This window comes from Podarcis melisellensis (genome assembly GCF_964234715.1).
Source record: "Podarcis melisellensis genome assembly, chromosome: 9".
NCBI classification, from domain to species: Eukaryota; Metazoa; Chordata; class Lepidosauria; order Squamata; family Lacertidae; genus Podarcis; species Podarcis melisellensis.
The window spans coordinates 75256387-75277973 of NC_138541.1; the positions used below are offsets into that span (position 1 = coordinate 75256387).

The 21587-nt window shown below is 44.4% G+C and overlaps 1 protein-coding gene across 5 annotated transcripts in view; it reads right to left on the bottom strand.

Annotated features, from left to right (window-relative positions):
• Positions 1-21587, bottom strand: part of C1QTNF7 (C1q and TNF related 7) — a 42144-nt gene that overhangs the window by 15865 nt on the left and 4692 nt on the right. The window contains exon 1 of one of the 5 annotated variants that reach the window (XM_081925768.1): positions 7822-7843. The exons of the other annotated variants lie outside the window; for them this stretch is intronic. The gene's annotated coding sequence lies outside the window, so the exon portion shown is untranslated. Of the gene's footprint in view, positions 1-7821; positions 7844-21587 lie in introns of those variants that run through there. 5 annotated transcript variants of the gene reach the window in all.

A 21587-nucleotide genomic window follows, 5' to 3' on the forward strand; every position in this document is an offset into this window, starting at 1 on the left:
TGATCGATTATGCGGGGTTATGCTTACCTGCCTGCCCCCAATATTTTATTCAAGTTGGCTCTCCTGGTTGTATGGCAAAGCACAATACAGACAGCATTCCAGTCACAAACGGAGCAGCTTTTACAAAGTCTGACAGACAATATCAGGTCTTCCCCCTCTTCCTCCTCATTTTACTTGGCTCCATTAAGTCTCCATATGTTGACAAGAAACTGCAGGTAGCGGCAGAAATCCGAACTGCCTCTGGGGATAGCATACGAATTTCCATGGCACTCCTACTTGTGGTCAGGAGGAATGCTGAATCTGCTCTGCTGTTGCACCTGCACATATTGGGCTTAAAATCTCTCCAGAGCACCATGTAACACAGGGGCACAGGGCTTTCTGGAGGTGCAGAGAGGGAGGAATCAGTGATCCTACCCCTAAGTTCACCAGCAGAAGTTCCTTCCACTCATGTATGGGAATCTTGGGACCCAAGCTTATATTTCCAGTCTCAATTATTTCTCCCAGCGATATCTCTTTTGCTGGCTGCAGAAGGCAACACCACCACAGCTGCCCACAAGGACCGAGGCTAGCCTTAGCACCCAGCCTCAGCAGGAGTCAGGGACTGGGCAGAGGAGGAGTGGTGGAGACTAGCTCCCCATCTTGACCCTTCCAGGGAGGAGGAAAAGGAAGGTTTGAGGGAGGTGGCAGCTCAGAGGCAGATGAATGGAAAAGCTGAGGAATCATGGGAGAGCTGGAATAACACCCAGCTGACATGTTGGCTTTAGAAAGCATTCCAGACCCTCCATCTCCCAGAACCTGGCAAGCCCTTAGAAGTAGGAGAGCAAAGAGCTCAAAGACAGAGGGAACGTAGCAGCACCCATAGAGGAGATGATAAGAATGATAATAATAATATTTTTTTTATTTATTTATACCCCGCCCTCCCCAGCCAAGGCCGGGCTCAGAGCGGCTTACAAGCAATAATAAAAACAAGATGAATGATTACAACTTAAAAACAAAAATAAAATACAACATTAAAATAATGGAACATTAAAATATTAAAATGTAGCCTCATCGCAGGAGGAGAAGGAAAAGAAAGGGAAAAAAAGAGAGGGAGGGAATCAAATTGGCTCCAAGCCAAAGGCCAGGCGGAACAACTCTGTCTTACAGGCCCTGTGGAAATAAATCAGATCCTGCAGGGCCCTGGTCTCATGAGGCAGAGCGTTCCACCAGGCGGGAGCCAGTGTTGAAAAGGCCCTGGCTCTGGTTGATACTAAACTGACTTCCTTAGGGCCCGGGACCTCTAGGGTGTTGCTATCTATGGACCTTGAGGCTCTCCGTGGGGCATACCGGGAGAGGTGGTCCCGTAGGTACGAGGGTCCTAGGCCGTGAAGGGCTTTAAAGGTCAAAAGCAGCACCTTAAATCTGACCCTGTACTCCACCGGGAGCCAGTGCAGCTGGAAAAGCACTGGGTGAATATGTTCCCATGGCAGAGACCCCGTGAGGAGCCTCGCTGCAGCATTCTGCACCCACTGGAGTTTCTGGGACAGCTTCAAGGGCAGCCCCGCATAGTAGTCAAGCCTGGAGATGACCGTCGCATGGATCATGATGAATGAGGAAGTGGGAGAGATGGGGGGCGGGTGGAGATTCACTCAGGACAACACCATTATCCAAGAGGCTGGGTTCTATAGCCTCTCTCTGTAAAGATTGGAATAAAAAAGGACTGTAATAAACTTTCCCTTGTCTTTATACTTTCCTGGGCAACCAGTCGGGAGCCGCTGACACCATCCTGACAGTAGGTGAGCTGAGGACAAGGAAAGGAGGTAGGGCTTTGAGAGGGGGGGGGGAAATGGGACATGTGGGAGTGAAGGGCCTGCAATTTCTAGATCACCCCACTCCATCACTATTCAGCCCATTTTCCAGGCATTTATCAAGTCATAAATCTGAGCCACCCCACTTATGCCTGCTCACCTGGCCAGCCCTTTTAAGCTACAGCCCCACGCGGAGCTGCAAACTTGATGCCGGCCCCTTCAAGGCCTGTTTAGTGATTTACGTAAGCAATGAAGTTTCATCTTTTAGGCTATAGACTGACCTAAAAAAAAAAGCTTGGCAGCCAACACCTGAGGATGATTACATCTTTCCATTGTATAGGGGATTTATTTTGGAGCTCCTTTCTTTCAGCTGTCCTTTGCTGTCTGGTAGCGGAATTCCACCTGGCGCTTGAATGCATTCATCCTCTTGCTACAATTAAACAGCAGCTGTTCAAAAACAAAACGCTGTCCTAGCAGACAAATGCTTCAATAACATACATGTCATGTGGCAGGATGAATTCCTGTCTTGAATTATCCTTTAGGGAACCAAATTAAATCTGCATTTATTTACTGCAGAAGAAAGTATACAGAGGTGGGGGAGGGGAGGCTACTAGATTTGGCTGACCAATCACAACCATTCCAAAATCTTGTGGGTAAAAACAAGGGATGTCTAAAACAAAGACATATATGTATTTTTGCATTGAGATAACTTCCATTGTTTTTCTGCTGCCCTCAAGATGCATATGCATGTGAAAGGCAGAAAGATCAAGGGCAGATCCATATAAATAAATATAATTTATTCACATATTTACACCTGAATTTAGATGGAGGCAGTCCAGATCTTGCAGCATGGTAATATCAAGAAGCTCTTATTCCCGACAGCAGTGCAGCATTGGAGTCTAAGTCATCTTTCCCAGCTTGCCTTCAGCCATCCTGCCCAAGATGGATCCCAGTCATTATTCCTCAGCACGTGCCAATTCTTCCTCAGCACCTGCCAATTTCCCTCTCTCCTTTTTCAAGCCTTCCTTGGTGTCAGGAAGAAAGAGGGGGAGGGAGGAGAGCCTCCCCCTTGGCTGGTCATGGCAGAGCCTCCCCTTCCTATCCTCTTCCTCCCAAGGTGACCTATTCAGCATCTGGGGTAGAGTCCCGGAAGGACCGGCTTCCAAGTATCAGTTAAGTCTGTGTGCCTCTTTCACTCCCCTAGTAGCTCAGTGTGATGACAAGAGTATTAGAAATGTTATAGTGAGAGATTTTACCAATAGAACTGCACCACGTGTGATCCACCAAGCTAAATGCAGACCTCTGCCATGGGTTATTTTATTTTTTTGAAGCATGTAACAAAAACAGAATAATTACCAAGCTTCTGGTGGGCTTTTTGGTGTGGAGCATGGATGGGTTGTAACAAGCTTTTGGGGACTAATATCCAGCGAAACACTTCCTTACGCAACAAATCCTATTTGATAGGTTGCATAACTAGCGTTGAGCCACATTGAAGCATTTCAGTGCAAAGGCTGCCAGTTGGAAACCATGCATTAAGCGAGAGGAAGAAACTAACCATCGCAAATACACAATATGACATGTGTGGCTTATTAGCTTTGGAGCCAGGAAATGACATCATTCACCAGTCAGAAGGGCTCTTCATTCAGTATATGAAGTCTATATGATACAAACCAGCACATTCCTGCATAAAGAAAATGCACTGAGCAGAGCATTTGAGGATTACAGAGAAAATTAAATAGGCTAACCATCTGTGGACCAAGGGACATCTGTTGGTTCAAACAGATAAGGAATAAAAGGTTCAGAAAGCTTTATTATATAGGATGAAAGGATCTACGGACCTACTGAAAACACTTTAACCTGAACCCCGAAGTACATGTTTTTGCTTTTTGAGATAATATTCCATACCAAACACTTCTGAGTGTTCAAAGTTCTTTGCTTACACCATTTCAATAATCATGGAAGAATCCTGTAAAATAAGTCAGTTTTATTATCATCCTTATATTGTAAACGGTGTGTGTCTGTGTCTCTGTGTGTAACTGAATGAAGATCAAACTAGAAGAGACTTTGGAGAGCCAAGTTTGGATCGATCTCCCTTCTTTTTAAATTTGATAAAAAGCAGCTGTGGACAAAGAGGTTTAATTTAGATTAGGATGGAAACACTTGGGAAATTAACAACTCCCAGCTCCATTTTCCAGATGGAAATTCCATCCACTCTGCCGCGGTAGCAATCAGCCCCATTAGCACACTCTGTGTACTCTCAGGAGTCCCCTCTCCAGCCAGAGGCCCAGAGGCTGGAAGCCTATTTTGCCACACAAAACGTCATCCTCACGAATGCTCAAGCTCCATAATAAAAATGCCAGATTAAAAAGAAGTGTGCAGACTGCTCACCACAACAAAAAGCAATTTTTAAAAGGTCAAGACAGTCACTGTAAATTGTACTAAAATTCATCCAGAGATGTAAAATATATAAATAAAATGGAAAAAGTACTATGTACACAATAATAAAATGGTGAATACAAACCTGCAAGCCAAATATAGACACAGACTTTTAAGCTATCAAACTGCAAGATGAATCAGCTTACAAATAGCATACCACCAAAAAAATCATCACCAGAGTCTATTGCCCATAGGTAACTTAGTCAATTCTCACAAATACTTTAATGGTGGTGAATACTGTTTGATAACTGAAAAGTGCCTGTCTGCATTTGGTTCATCAAGTTTTCCCAGTTAATCTTATTTTTGTGTAGTATCCTTTTCCATTTTATTTGTATATTTCACATATCTGAATAAATTTCAGCAAAATTTCCGGTTCCAGTTCTTAAAGAGTGTTTGCATAATAAATATGGTAAGAGCAGTGAGATTGTTACGCACAGTCCAAGGACCCCCAAAACCAACCTAGTCTAACCCCAAACCCATTGCAATATTAAAGTGCAGATATTTAAATGTTTGCAAGTTTTTATTTCCTTAAAATACAAACTGTGAGAAAGTTCTCTTTCCAAGCCTTGATTCAAATTCAATAGTCACAGGCAGCCTGGTTAGCTCCAGGGCTTGTGCTACAGAGCTGAAGAATTCTGAAACAGGAGGCAGCCATTTTGGTGTTTTTTGGAGCTATGATACTCGTAAAATAAGAAGTATTACTTTACTTATGAAAATGATGCACAGGTGGTACATGACTCCAGTCAAGCTTGCAAAAATCTATCATTTTTAATAATGATAATAAATGTTGGAAATGTAAAGAGACTGAAGGTACATTCTTTCACCTTTGGTGGACGTGCCCAAGGTTTAAGGCCTTCTGGGAAATGATCTATAATGAAATGAATAAGGTATTTAAATATACTTTTCTGAAGAAACCAGAGGCCTTTCTCCTGGGCATAGTCGGCCAATTGGTGTTAAAGAAGGACAGAACTTTCTTTATGTATGCTACAACAGCAGTAAGAATACTTATTGCAAAGCATTGGAAGACACAAGATTTACCCACCCTGGAAGAATGGCAGATGCAAGTAATGGATTACATGGAAATGGCGGAAATGACTGGCAGAATTCGAGACCAGGGAGAAGAGTCAGTGGAAGAAGATTGGAGGAAATTTAAAATCTATTTACAGAAACATTGTAAAATTTCTGAATGTTGATGACATTGGAATGAAATGAAGGGGTTCTAGTAATAAGGTAAAAGATTATGCAAGAGTGGATTGATATTAGATGAAAGTTCAAAGTTAAATATGTGATGAAAAATAAATAAGGATAGACCAATAGGATGAATTTGCTGAACCAAGTTTTTAAATGGAATACAAAAAAGGGAGGCGTGAGGAAGTCAGGAAAATAAGTTAATCAAAGAAGAGAGATTAAAAAAACTAGGGATTTTTTGTTGTTCTTTTTTCTTTTTTTCTTTCTATTATGTTAATTGTCTGTATTTTTGTGTTTTTGTATTTTTTTCCTGTGTTTTTTCCAGTTATTGTCTTACTCTGAAAATTCTAATAAAATATCACTTAAAAAGAAGAAGAAGAAGTATTACTTTACAACTTGTCAACCACACAGGACCACTCTTTTCAAGCTCCCGTCTTGGGACCACTCTTCCAGAACCTTGTTTAGTTCATCAGTTCCTCGGCCTGTGGACTTCTCTTCTTTCTCTTGGTCCTGTGAAGAACCACTTGACCAGGTTGATGGTGCTAGGCTCCAGAAGAAGGATCTCTCCCAACTGAGAAAGTGGTGAATGGAAAGGGTTTGGCCTAGCTTAGAGACATCCTTCTAGAGCTTGGTGCAGTCTGCTTCAGTAGAGAGTTCTCCAACAAAAAAGGGAGAGGAAGGCATGCAGATTATGCAGTGGGTGGCGTAGGGCACAAATCTATGAATGAGCAAGCCATGGCTGCTGTCCTGTGTGCGTTTACCACAAAGAAAGTCACATTGAAGTTAGTGGGCCCTACTTGTGAGTTAGCATGCAAAGGATGGCACTGCCCGCGTGAGGAAGCTGTGAAAAATCATTACTAGCAAAGAGATTAAAACTAAGTGAAATTAAGCAGCTCAAATTGGGTGGTGGGAATAGGGTTAGCTTTAAAAAGCAGAGACTAGAGGCCCAGTGCTTTACATTTTAGCAATGATCTGCTCTGGATACTGATGAAACTTGTAGCCTTCCCCCCAAGGCGTGATTGTCACCTCCAGATCCACAAAGAGCAGCTGCCCCTGGGTCTAGCTCTATACTTGAGATGAGATGCTGGAAGTTGAAGGGGAAGCAGAAGGGGGCAATTCTAAACTTGCGTCCCAACATCAGGATCAGCATCATGGGTTGGGCATCTCACTGCATTCTAGCTCTGCAGACTTCAGTGAGTTTGAAACAGGTTAAATCATTGAAATCTTGCTTAGTTAAATTTTGGAGAAAACTGATTGGCTACTGAAATGGGCCATACCTTCCAATAGCTACTAATGACCATATACAAACACTTCAAACATGTTTGTTCCTAAACTTCTCAAGGAAGATATCTAGTGATGTCATAGACACGCACCAGTAGACACCTGCTGCAGCCATATAAACAACGGTTGAATCAGCCATTGTCTCCCATTTGACTGAATCATACCAGAAACAGCAAAACCAGTCATTTGACAGGAGCCCATTGCAGAGCAGAAACAGATGCAATTTGTATTAAGGGCAGCAATGATTCCAGCAAACTGCCCTATGTCTCTTAGAATGTTTCATCTGTCTCAAATCACAAGCTACAATCTCAAGAAAAGCAGTTTTGTAATAACTATGCTTGTTTCCGCAGTTTATCAACAGCACACTTTACTCTGAAAATAAATTGTGCTGTGTGCACTGGAAAGACAAAAAATAAAATAAAAATTAAACCAGATATCCTTTTCTTGAAGCCACAAATGCAGAGATTTCTATAATTTAAGAGCAAAGGGAGAAAATGCTGTCTAGAGAATAGGCTAGCGTATCATTACATTTACAAGCAAAACAGTATGCTGTTTATCATGCCCACGGGTGTGTGTTGCTGAGTAAGAAAGCCAGTTAAAACCGGAGCTGGTATTAGCAAACCTATTTGGAATCTGGTTTCTCTGAGAGCTTTCAGGAGCCAAGAGAATAATGACAATTCGCCTCAGAGAAATAAAGTTTTTTCCTCACTTGCATGGCTTGAAAGAGTTCTGAACAGCTGGAGCCTCCAGATTATAATGTGTGCAGATGTTGTGTGTTTGGTTGAGCCTTCCCCCCTTCCTCACCCCAAACGTTGGCACCAGAAACTCTGCAAAGCTGGAGCTTGATAAGTAATTTCCTGGTTTCCCCCTTACAAAGTTCTCACATAGTTTATCAGTTGTCCACCCTGACAGCAGAAGAACTGAAAGCAGACTATCTGCCCTGCAAATGTATGCAGAGGAAAGACTTCACTGCGGCTTTGGTCTAATGGGAAAGAAGAAGAATACCCCAACTTCAACCCCCCCCCACTCCCTTTTGCCAAAAAATTACATTATCTTCTGGCTGAATGCATAGCTGAGCAATAGCACGAGGACAAACAACTGCAGCACAAAAATGGCAGTGAGAACTTACCTGCTCTGCCATGCAAAACTCTCAAAGACATACATAGGAAGGGTTCTCTGCACCCCTCAGAAGATAAAGCCCACGGCCCAGAGTATAGCGGCATCTCATTTCATCGTCCCGCCGTGGAGGGTTGCGAGTCAACTAAAGACTTTTACTCCGGTAGGAACGTCGTGTGCAAAGTGTGTCACGGCACAGTCCCAAAGAAGAAAACACCAACAATATAAAGCGTTCAGAGCTAGGCAAACTCACCCAGCCTAATTCAGAATTCCTCTGGGAAAGTTAGACAAACCATGTGGCCATTAATTCAGGTTTCCTGGATAGATTCTGAACTAGGCTCCCGACTTGCAGGCATGCCTCAGGGTACCAGAGACATCTGTGCCTGCCTTGGATGGTGATCTTCACCTGTCATATGCCACAGAATCATATAGAGCAGGCTTCCTCAGCCTCGGCCCTCCAGATGTTTTTGGCCTACAACTCCCATGATCCCTAGCTAGCAGGACCAATAGTCAGGGATGATGGGAATTGTAGCCTCAAAACATCTGGAGGGCCGAGGTTGAGGAAGCCTGATATAGAGGAAGAAGCAACAAGGGCTTGACCCGTGTGGGAAGTGGCACAACAGGCTCAGGGGACTTGAGGCATCACTAGACAAGCACCAGGGCACACAGACCTCAGTTCAGGCTCCAGTGAGATGCACTAGACCTCCAAACGGCCCCTACTGTGCCCCCTGATCTCTCACATACAGCAAAGAAGAAAAAAGTGTGCTGGCGCACAGGAAGCATGTGTACATGTGGATCCCAGTCAGTGGCATTTCATGTAGGGGCCCATAGGGGCAGTTGCCCCGGGGGGGGGGGGGAATTGATAGGGGCACAAAATTTCAACACCCGGTGCTGCCTCAATACAGTTGTGCACTTCTCTTGATGGGCTTCTCCCTGCGAACCAGGAAGTGACCTCTCCAGACAATGAAACAATTTGTTTTTATTACCTCTGCAGCTGCCATCTCCTGGGTGTTGTGGACACTGTTAGGCAGTTGAATGTGAATACGTACTCCATCTCCCCCCCCCCCCCGGCACTGGCAATTCATGCTACACCACTGATCCCAGTCCATGTACAGAAGCCTGCTTTTCCACACTTCTGCTTGCCCTGTTCCTAGAAAGCACGGGTACAGGCAGTTTCCTGCTTGTCCCACAATATCTAGGCACGAGTCGGAGTGGTTTAGCCTTTGCTCCACTACTTTCCCTTGGAAAACCTGCTCTTTAGCTCTGAAGTGGAACAAACAGCAATCTGCGGGAAACTCAATTGCAGTTTGTGCCGATTCAGCACTAAAGATTGGGTTTCCCTGAGGGAAAGTTGTTACGTTGTGGGTGAACATATCAGACGACACAGCGATTCTTCAAACAGCTCTTTATTCAAAGGCCAGGACAGAACTGAACTGAGGAGCTCAGTCAGCCTGCTTATATAGAGCTCCAGAACAATGTAACTGTAGCAACTTTCTAAAACTATCCAGTCACTGAACATCACTTTCGATCCTTCATTTGCATACAAACTATCCAATCACTGAACATCACTTTCGATTCTTCATTTGCATAACTATCTACAGTATCCCCCTGCTGGCCCAGGGTGAGAACTTCAGCACATAACAAAAGTGGTAGGGGGAAATGGATGTGTCAATGAGCTCTGAAACACACACACACCAGAACCCTCCAACATTTCTCTGATGAAAGCAGGCACATCCTAAGGAAAAGCAGGACATTCCAGGATCCAATTAGAAATGGGGACGGCTTGTGTAAATCCGGGACTGTCCCTGGAAAATAGGGACACTTGGAGGTCTGTTGCTTGATAGCTGCTATGTCTCCCATTTTACCCATATGTGGCTCTACTACAAATAACAGGTGGTTAAGATGTAGGGAATGCTGAGAAAGCAAACAGAGGAAGGATTTCTTGCCCTGGGACTCATCCAGGTCTTGTTCAGATCACAAGCACCCCACAGACATGCACTTAAAATAAATTTATGCTTTCTTTTAAAGCCATGCCTATTCTTCATTAATATAGCAGCCTTCTTGAATAAATGTTTATTTTCTAGCAGACCACTCTTGCAATTGGTTACATAAGCATTTTCAGCAAATAATTTCACAGTGCGGGGGATTTTGGCCACTGAACTAGCACAGTAACAAATTTTCAGACATTGCAGCAATTCGGCTGGATGTTTAAATATCCATTTCTGTTGAGTCAGAGCTCAGTATGGGGGGGGGGTGATCACAGCTGATGGCTTTTGATGGCTGGTGGCTACTCCAAGCCACAGGCACTTGTGGGACACCTCACTTGCTTGTGTGCAGGCCAAAAGGGTAGTGTAGGCTGATTGCTGATTCAAGTGTGGCAAAACCTGTGCTCAACTTGCATACGTACACATTTGGAAATAACAACTCATTACAGAAGGTAGTGCAGAATATTCACTCTACTCACAAAGAAACCGAAAAAGTTGCTTGCATACACAGGGAGGTGTGTATCGTACTACAGGATCGCTGCCTATTTTACAGTCACAACACATAAGGAAAAGGGCATAGGGAGGAAAAAACAAGCTTGGGCATCAGTTCTTAATATTACCGTTCTTGTAATGACCACCCAGGATGGGAGCAGTTCAAGTAGTCTGCTGGAATGGCTGCCACAGGGACCAAAGGCAGCTGATCTGTCAGCAGAGGTAAAATAATAGTCCTGTTTGCATCTCTCCTGCTCCTCTACAGCTTTCTGGAACAGCTGCTAGCAGGTGATTGTTGCAGAGAGCCAAAGGTAGCTGGTCTCTCGGCAGAGACCAAGAAATAGTCCTGCTTTCCTTCTCAACTTACTGTGTTCAGTTGCCTACGCAGCTGAACATCTGGGAAGAGCTTCTGAAAAAGAGCATTAAGAGTCAAAGACACAGAGTAGTCTAGAATAGCTACATCTGACCTATCCTGTTCTCAGGATATTCTCTGAGCAAATCTTTGGGCTATCTCACCTTCTTTAATTAGCCACATTTCTCTTTCTATTCACAATCCATTATGTCTGCTCTTACCAGTCAAGAGCAAAGATTAAGTGTTTTATCCACAAGCAACGTGTGGACACACTTTGGTTTGAGCTCTTGGCTGCTCCAACAGTGGCAAGTCATTGAAACTGCTGCTAAAACAGAGCTTTTTTGCTCCATTTTCGCACTGGTTGGTGCGATTGGAGCAAGGTGTGCTCCCCACATCCACCATGTGATTGTTGTTTCATTCTAGTCACTTTGGTAGCTGCCCCACACCTGAAATGGCAGGCCGGATGGGGAGGCCTGGTGGGTTATTTTTGGCCCACAGGCTGGAGGTTCACAGCCTGACAGTGTGATGTAGTGGTTAGTGTCAGACTGTGACTGAGGAGACCCAGATTTGCATCCTGTTCAGCGCAAAGGGTGAACCAATTGGCCTAACTGACCACACAGGATTGTTGAGAGGATAAACTTGGGAAAGGAAAAACCTGCACACTGCTTTGAGTTCTTTGGGGGAAAGTTGGCATGGAAACAAACAGGGCTACCACCTGTAGCAGGAACCCACCCCCCATCATTCAGTTTGTACAAACTTCACACACACACACACACTACATACGCTACGCTTCTGTTATAAATTCATAGAAAATCAACCATGCATCGGATTTGCACTGTTCTACTTTTATTTTACTCCATGAAGGAAGGACTACAAAATGGGGAAGGTTTGATACAGGCCAGCCATAATCCCTTCACCATCCCAGCACATCCACAGGAGCCCTGCCCAGTTGCTATGCCAACCCTGATGGTCCTAGACAGAAGACAATCAAGATCGCAAAGAACTTGCATATGGGAGTGGATTCAGCATGGACTGGAACAAAGGACAATGATCAGATCTTCCCTCAGGGGGAAGGAAACTGCGACTACCCTTTGTCTTCAGAAAATGACTCATGGGGAGGAGGAGAAGGGAACCAGCCAGGTGACAGGACACTCAGGTTACCACCACAACTCCTCCCTCAACCCCTCCTTTCTGTAATGTATGCATGATGTTTCTGGGGGTGGGCTTGACCTAGAGGAGGGGAATTTCAAATGTTTTTATAAGGTCTTGCACACCATTTTTCTGTGTCCTTCCTCTCACCTGCAAGTGAGGGGAGCACCCTGTTGCAACAGTCAATAAAGGCCAAGCCTACAGGCTGCTGATTTGCTCCAATTTACTCTGGTTGGTGTCTTTACTTTTTGTCCAAGGGAGCCCTCGGATTTTTCCGGTAACACACCCCACGTCAAGGACCCATAGCCTGGGTGTGTGCTGTGCTGGGATCCTAACAAAACGTGCACAGAAGTTGAGCACCTGAGTTAAATGAGACCCCAGTACATTTACACTGTGTGGGTTAGTCCTTTTTTGCTCACCTTTTTTGCTCATGTGTACACCAGACCTTAGTGAGCAGTTGGGTAGAATACTCCCTGCACACTTTTCCTGATATCTTTCCAAGTAAAGGGGAAGAAAACTTGATTAAAAAGATAAGAATGCTGAACATTCGGCAAAGGGCTTTAGAATATCTCTGAGAGAGTCTGGTCTTTCCATGGCTATGATACTGGATATATTTTTAAATGAGTTGACCTCTCAGATCGATCTCTTTAATTTCATGTTCCAATGCCAGAGATGTTTCAGAAGTTATTTTCCATTTGTCTATGGTGTTGCTATTTTGAACCCCACACACAAACAATGGATTGTTTATTTTGTCTTATTCTGCATTTGTTTCCCTTATTATATTGTATAGCAATATTGAAAAGCTTAATATAAATTACTATTCATGTTTTTAAAAATCCCACCCACAAACAAATTCTGCTACCTGAATCGCCGCTAGTACTTGGATTATGTCTTGCTCGCTGGTGAAAGAAGGCGCTCTGTATACACTCAGAGGTACTTTGTTTTACTCTATATTACTCCTCACCTGTGTCTGATAGTGAAGGTTATGGCCAGAGGTGGAAGTGGGTGGCACTCTATGGGTGGGGTGGGGGCTGCCCACCCACCAGGCAAGGGGAGGTGATCTCAGGCAGAAGGATTCACAGGGGCAGCAAATCCTGATGTAGATCTTCACTTACCTCTTCTTCCCTGAAGGGGAGGGGGTTGCTGTTTTGCCTCAGGTGTCCAAATGTCTTGGGCCGGCCCTGGGTTTGTCTCAATTTCCTGGGATTTCTCCTTCTTAGTCCCCACTGAAATGGTTGTGAGCTCTTGTGTGGTTCTCATCAACTTAAGTGTGCCTTCTCTAAGAGAGAACCTTGTGATGATAATGATAATGATAATAATAATTTATTATTTATACCTTGCCTGTTATGTACTGAAGTTCTCACCCTGGGCCAGCAGGGGGATACTGTAGAGAGTTTTCACTCAGGTCCACATATGCAAATAAGGGATTGAAAGTGACATTCAGTGATTGGATAGTTGCAGAAAATGGTTACAGTTGCGTTGTACTGGAGCTCTATATAAGCAGGTTGGCTGAACCCTCCAGTTCAGTTCTGTTCTGACCTGTGAGTAAACAAGAGCTGTTTGAAGAATCGCTGTGTTATGTTCACCCACAACTTAACACTGCCCATCTATCTGGCTGGGTTTCCCCAGCCACTCTGGGTGGCTTCCAACAAAACATTAAAATACCATAGTCTGTTAAACATTAAAAGCTGGGGGATTTGCCCCAGATTTTTTGTTTGTTTTTAAAACCGGGTGAGCTCTTATTGCTTATAATGACTTAATACGCAGTGTTTCTCAAACCTGAGTCCCTTAGCTGTTGTTGGACTACAAACCCCATCATCCCTAGCTGGCAAGACCAAACTTGGTCAGGGATGATGGGAGCTGTACTGTAATCCAACATCAAGCTGGAGACCCAAGTTTGGGAAACACTGGATATAGCTCTACAAACCTTGTGTGGTGTTTGCAGGGCCTGAAAGACTGGAACCTCCCGTGGATATTTGGCATCGCGAGTCCTGAGTTCCAGCAGAGGCCAAAACTGCCACAAAATGCTTTCAGTGCTATGTTTTAGGCAGACCCTTCCTTTTAAGGATATCTTGGCAGCCTTAGTCCAAACAAGGCTTTTTTCTTCCTATGGGATCATCTAGCTTTAATTTCTAAGAATCCCGAGCACATTCCAGAAAAACCTCAGAGGTCAGTCGAACATGGGAAAAACAAAAGCATTTGCATATGCAAAGGACAGCCCTGCTACACGTATCGTTTAAAATAGCTAGGTGCCCCCCTCCACCCTCAACAAAATAATGTGGTTGATGAATTTGGAAACTGATATGGCATCCCGTCACTCGGAGAATCTGGATGCCAAACTTGCTTTGCATGTCACTTCACCTCATACAGAAGGTTTGGGAAACCACCCACTGGTCCATAGGGCATGGCGTTAGGATGTTTTTAAAATGGAAAACAGAGCCAAATCCAACCAGACAGAATAAATAAAGACGATCTTGGACCCTTTGTTTTAGCCGGCATGCTTTTAGACAGGACATCACCCTCTAGGTATGCCTTGATGGTCACAATAGGGACATTTTGTGGGGGGAAGGTGCGCTGAAGTGTTGACTTTTTGAGGAACTGAGATATTATCTAATGAAGCGATAGAAACGCAGAGACCAGTCCTGGCCCCCAAAACATTTGTTGTCTGGCTCTTTGCCAATTTTAACTGAGCTGTGCTAAAAAGTTTGCTGACAGTTTCATTTCTATGGAAATGGAACAAATGTTCCCAAGAGATCGTCTGCACTTTAATGTTAGTACAGTACTTTTAGATTTGATATGCTGCAATTTATTCAAGGAGTGAGAAATCCAGGCACCGCACTACAATGTTTAGGGTTATTTGGATGAGAGAGAGCAGCTTTATATACCGGTATTTGCTGTATTTACTAATGAGCAAGCAGAGCATGGTGGAAACAGCACTGATGCTTTCAGCAGGGAGCACAACTACTAATCATGCACTCAGTCCACAAAGAGAACAATTGTCTTCCTAGGATACTTCCTCTCCAGTCAGCTAACAATTAGAAATTCTCCCTCAGTCTCTCTGTTCTAGCTGAAAAGGGCTCCAGGCTGTCTCCCTCCCTCTTTCTTCTCCAACTAGCTGAAAGAAGTAGTCTCCTCAATGAGTTTTACATTGCAGAAGCTGCAGAGAGATTTCCAGTTATCAAGAGAACAACTCCAGTTGTCGGAAACATTCTGTCTTGGGAGCAGACCATATCAGTCTATAACAGGTATGAAATATACTCGAAAATGGATTTCATGCTCTTTACTCAGCAAATACTGGTGAGGAGGAATGGAAGTTCCCCCGAAATGTCTGCTTTATATACATTATTTACACAATGGGCCCCACGTGATTGGCTAATTCCGGGATTCACCTGTAAGCCAATCAGGTTGCGGCTTCACTTCCACCTGGAACTGGATTGGGTGGCTCCTGTGGACCAATCAGACTGCTGCATTCTGGACCCTATTGTTCTAGGACCAATCAGACTGCTGCCTTTTGGATCCTATTCAACTCAGTACAGGTAACAAACAAAGAGCATTTTAGGGTTGCCATATTCCCAAAAGTGGGATTTTTACAGCCTTTTTCTTTTAAATATCGCCCTAGTTGCCATACATCCAGGTTTCCCCAGACATATGGCCGCCATTTTGACAGTCCGATTTCTGGACGTATGGCAGCCTTACTTTTACCAAATCACACCTCTTATTTCCCTACATTTGCATCTCTAAGCTGAGAGTGTGTCTGTCACATGTTGGTCCCATGTCCGTAAAAACAAGTTGTGAAACAAATGCCAGAAAATGTAGCAAGTTCCTGAATCTGAAGCCTTCTTTGAACTTGAGGCCCTGAGCCAGGTGACCCTCCTGCCCCACTTCCCAACTGGCCCTTCAGATTTTCAGGTAACTCTAAGTCACATCAGCGACAGCCTGCATGGCCAATGGTGAAGGATTATGGGGGCTGTAGTTCAGCAACATCTGAGGGGGTCACAGGTTAGCTACTCCTGCTAAAGAAACGACAGGTTTCAACAGTCATGTACTACCATGCAGCTAGCAGCTATGCCTTCAGCACACCTGTCTCCCACCCTTTCTCCAAGGCAAGAGGATACTCCAATTTTATCGCCACAGCAATTATGAGAGGTTACGTTAGGCTAAGGGAGCCTTGCCCAAAGTTAGCACCAGGCTTTCCCATTCCATATCCAGCACTCTGGCAAGAGTGCACAATTGGAATAATTCTCTCCATTATTATTTTTTAAACAGTCTTTCCCCAGATGTTCTGGCTTATGGCACAGACTTTGCTTTCCAGATTCTGAAAGTGTTCCAGAAAGGGTTGTGAGCCGAGAATAGCCAGGGGTGGTCCTCATTTCATTTAAACAGATTGTTGCACACAACCCCAGTCTTTGAGCGGGACGAGATTCCAGGGGTTCAAGGTGCTTACCCAGGGTTTGCGTTTCCTTTGGAATGAAGCACAGCAGAGACTGTGGTGTCTAAGCCAACAATAAAGGGGTTCACAGCATTTGTATCCCATAGCCACAGCCTTGGATTCAAATGGAAATCAAACACGAGTCTGATTCTTTCTCCAGTTTGCTGCTATCTCTCTAGCTCACATCATTGCAACACTAAACTCTGGCTTTGTCCTATATGTGAGCTGAGGGATGGGCTCCCCTGCCCATTTTCCATCTTGCACAGAGCCCCTTTCCTTTCTTCACCTTAATGGCCCATCGCTCAGGCAATTGCCTCATCAGGAAGCTAGCTCATATTTTAACACTTGCGGGGATCTAGGGGTTAGAAGGGTCTCAGCATACAGCCCACCCAACTCATAACAACAGCTATCAGCCCTGAGTGCTCACTGGAAGGACAGATCATGAAGCTGAGGCTCCAAGACTTTGGCCACCTCCGGAGAAGAGAAGACTCCCTGGAAAAGACCCTGATGTTGGGAAAGATGGAGGGCACAAGGAGAAGGGGACGACAGAGGACAAGATGGTTGGATAGTGTCTTCGAAGCTACAAACATGAGTCTGACCAAACTGCGGGAGGCAGTGGAGGACAGAAGTGCCTGGCGTTCTCTGGTCCAGGGGGTCACCAAGAGTCGGACACGACTAAACGACTAAACAACAACAACCTGCCAACAGACAGCTGGAATAAATTCTTAGGTCAGCAAGGCATGGCATTTGCAACAGATGAAGCCCAAATAGTACATGGGTTAAACAGAAGCCAGTATAAGTACTCTGGCAAAATATCTGCCATAAGCGGTGGAGCACATTTGTGGGAAGTGTTTGTGCATTGAATCCACCTGCAGAATTCTTGTTGGTGGGGGCCAAGCCATGCAGAACCAAGAGGCAGGGGACAGATTTTGCCTTCTCTTCAACAGCCCAGATCTTTAACCCCCCCGCTGCCCTGCAGAAGACTGAAGGACAACCCCCATATGGCAGAAGGAAAAGTAGGCTGCTCAAGGACACGGCGGCGTGAAGGGGGCACATTTGTGCTTTGCCCCTGCTCCTCCCAGCAACCGATAATTAAGGGTGCTCCTACCAGATTACCTTCAAGGCTGGGGAGTTCTTTTTATTGGTTGAGCGTGACAGAAAGTTGAGAGCCCCCACCAGATGGATGTCCACCGTTCTTTGTGTTTATTTTAGCATTGCTTTTAGTATTATATATCTCGTGTTTCCCAGATCTCCAAAGTAAGATTCCAATATTCATTTCCTTTAACAAAAACCCTGAAATCCACACCCTTTGTGAACTACAACTTTGCATTATTATAAGAGAGAGAGTTGTAAAAATAAACTGAGCACTACTTCCACAGCTGTTAGCTTCAGGCATGTTCACCTGGCATAAGAGAAGGATGAGTCTTGGGCCTTAGCCTGCCCTCATACTGACTCCACAACCAGACACAGAACATTAGCACCCAGTTAAGGAGACATGGCGCCTGACTGTACCTTACATTTCCCTGACCCTGTGGTCTGTCCTCTCCTGTACTCCAGGTTTGGGATTGTTTGTGCAACCAGCAGGCAGAGAAAAGCCATAAGCCCATTTCTCCTTGTTGTATTAGATTTGGCAAAGCAGTATCTGAACACAGCATGTGACACATAATAGTACAATCAGGCAGGTGGAAACTGACTTCACATTTACTGATCTCAAAGAGAACATTATTATTACGATTTTAAATTCAGGGAAGGAAACTGCCCCAAGCACTGCCTAGCCAAAGTTAAACACTGCAGTTCTGTACACTGACTAGCCAGGCTTTTAAAACTAATTCCTGGATAAGATGTAGATGCATCATGGCTTTTGCACAAATTGGCCTTATTCCGATGAACCATGCGTTTTGACTAAGGCCACTGATGGGGATCATAAAGGAAACTTGCTATTCCCGACATACTAGTGGCATATAAACATAAATAACCAAGCACAATCAGAGCACAATACGCTACTCTGCATCTTCAGCCGCTGACAAATCTTCCTGCCTAATTAAAAACATTTTAAATGTGGGGCCATTATATTCATCCCGCTTCATTATCTTCCATGAAGACTGAAGCTTCCCACATCAGCAATTGAAACAGATGTTGGGTTAGAGCACAATTAAGCCAGGTGGCCTTTAGAAATCAGGAGAGCTAAAATTAGTTTGCCAGAACCCTTTTGGCTGCACGCAATGCAGTCTTTGAGGCAGACTGTTGCCGTCCCTCCGCTAAAGATACCTCTCCCCACTTTTCCTCTGGCCTCACCACATTCAAACCTTCATCAGCAGACCTTAAAAGGTGGCATTCAACACAAGCCCTACTCAGAGAAGACCACGCCCTCCAACATCCCTCAGATGGAAACAGGGAGATTTCTCACTCCGCCGCAACTGACCCTGCTCAATCCCCCATTTTTTGTCGCCACAGAGTATTCCCACCACGAACGGGACACAGCGCACACACCCTCCACCGTCCTGAGAAAACCCCTTAATCCGGATTTGGTTTTATTCTTTGGTAGATTTGCAAATAGAAAACCACACACCAATAAATAAATTTTAGAACGGGGCAAGACTAGACACAGACACACAAAGCAAATCAGAAGCCCTGATGGCTTTTGTAATTCCGGGACTATCCCTGGAAAATAGGGACACTTGGAGGGTATGGAAGACCTACTGATGTTTAGGGACATGACTAAGTTAGGTTCATTAATTTCAATGGGTCTACTCTGAGGAGGACTAGTTGAGGTCAATGGGTCTACTCTGAGGAGGACTAGGACAGCTCTTTATATTTTCAGCAATATTCTTCTCCAGGCTTCCTCAACCTTGGCCCTCCAGATGTTTTTGGCCTACAACTCCCATGATCCCTAGCTAGGATGGTGGGAATTGTAGTTTCAAAACATCTGGAGGGCCAAGGTTGAGGAAGCCTGTCCTGGCTGGCTGACTGATTGATTGGCCGGCCTTAACCATAAGGCTACAGCATCATGGCATTTTGCAATACGGACACAAACTGGGAGCAAAAATTTCACCATAAAAGAGCTCTTCATCAATGGGAACAAGTATCTAGATTAAATTAGGCAGTTGGAACATTATAATTTTATCCCTTAGGCAGAAAGGATACAATGTCCTGCAGTTTTAGCCATGAGGTCATCATCATCAAAAAAGCAACAGAAGATCGTAGCAATAATGAAAAAGGCTATAGCTCTTGTCTCTGATTTATATTTTTTTTTGCAGGGGTGTGTAGGGAACAGGGGGAATTAGACACAGACATGAGGGGTTGGGATATCTTGGAACACCACCCACACAATAACATTCTGATTTTTAAAAACACTGATGGGATTACAAAAGATCTATCACCAGATTCAAAGGAGAAAACCAATAGTGTCACTGTCTCAGTCGGCAGGAGGGGTCTCTGGGATAGTGTTGGGAGCCACCCCCCAAAAAACCCCCTCTGATTATTATTGGGAGAGCTTACAAACATCTCCTGGTGGGAATGATGAAAACACAAGGGTGACAGACGGGGTAAGACTCAGCTGAGAGCTCATTTCAAGCCTGAAGGAAGTGAAGAAATCTTCCTTCCATCTCTATATCTGCAGAGTGTTGGCGGTGAAGGCAGTTCTGAGGGGCGATGAAGGGTCTCATATATATTTCCTGGCCCTTGTGAGGTGGAGTAGGACTCTGAGAGGCCCCTTGTGACTAGTTTGCAAAACACTTGGCAGAAAAAAACACCACCCATCTGCTCCAACCTAAGACTTCAAGTTGACTGTAGAGTTAGTGGATGTGCTGGAGGTTTCTGCCTGGTTTGGTTAGTGTGGGTACTTTGCAGCTTTTTCCACCCAAGGATTTGGATAAGATTCTTGGAAGCATGAGCCTTCCCATTTGCATTCTCTATTTTTGCCTGCCCTGGCTGCTTAAAACAACCACTGGTAGTGTGGGCAAATGGATGGAGCACATTCTAAATGTTTTCCAGCAAAATAACCCTCATACCCTTACATGATAGCTCAGTTGGGTACAGCAGGCTTCCTCAACCTCGGCCCTCCAGATGTTTTTTGGCCTACAACTCCCATGATCCTTACCTAGCAGGACCAGTGGTCAGGGATGATGGGAATTGTAGTCTCAAAACATCTGGAGGGCCGAGGTTGAGGAAGCCTGGGTTAGAGCATGGTGCTGATAATTCCATGATTGCAGGTTTGATCCCTGTATAGGCAGCTGCACACTTCTATGGGTGTTCACAAAACAAGTCATGCCAGACAAATCTCATTTCTTTCTTTTTTTGATAGTTACAACCTTGATGGTTCAGGGGAATGCTGAGGACATAGTATATCTTGAATTTAGTAAGGCTTTTGACAAAGTGCCCCATGATATCCTTGCAGAGAAGCTGGTAAAATGTGGGCTAGACAAGGTAACAATCTGCGCATGCAGCCCTCAATAGCTGCTACAAGTTTTAGTAAACGGGTCTTTTGCCAGACTCAGGGGCTAATCTACAACATACCAGCAGACTTGTGTGATGGACCTGCACCTCTTCAGACTGCAGGTGGGAAAACTAGGTGTCTGAAATGCTCCCCCCCCCATGTAAAGAAAATTGGTGAGTCAGAGAAAACACAGGTCTATAAAGCTATTCTCTGGGATGTTAGTTTTCTATAAAGATGTCTTCTTTCTTTAAGCACACCTGCACTCTGCAGGGTTAGGTCTGCAGGTAACTCTCCCCGGTCTGAAGCGGCACAGCTGAGCAAAAGATGGGTTGTAGAAGTCTGCTATTATTTACTTAAAATACTTTTATTCCAGCTTTCCATCATCTACATTCAAATTAGCTTACAACATCAAATTTAAAGAGATGAACTTATTACTGTGATAATTATCTGTTTTTAAACCACATATTGAGCGTCTATGATGGAAAGCTATACAAAACTAGCATGACAGATTATAGGTTATATGAATACAGTGGTACCTCAGGTTAAGTACTTAATTCGTTCCGGAGGTCCGTTCTTAACCTGAAACTGTACTTAACCTGAAGCACCACTTTAGCTAATGGGGCTTCCCATTGCCTCTGCATGATTTCTCTTCTCATCCTGAAGCAAAGTTCTTAACCCGAGGTACTATTTCTGGGTTAGCGGAGTCTGTAACCTGAAGCGTATGTAACCCGAGGTACCACTGTAAAGACAAGCCAAATGTTAAAATAGCACCAAAACTGGTAGCACTAAACCAGCAGGAAATCCCAAAGTCATTCAGAAAAATGCACAGGGAAACAAAATACTCTTTTCTGGCCATCTAAAATATACAAACATGGGCACTAGGCAAACATTTTGGGGGGGCACATTTCAGTGAGACGTGGTGTCTCAATTGAAGCAA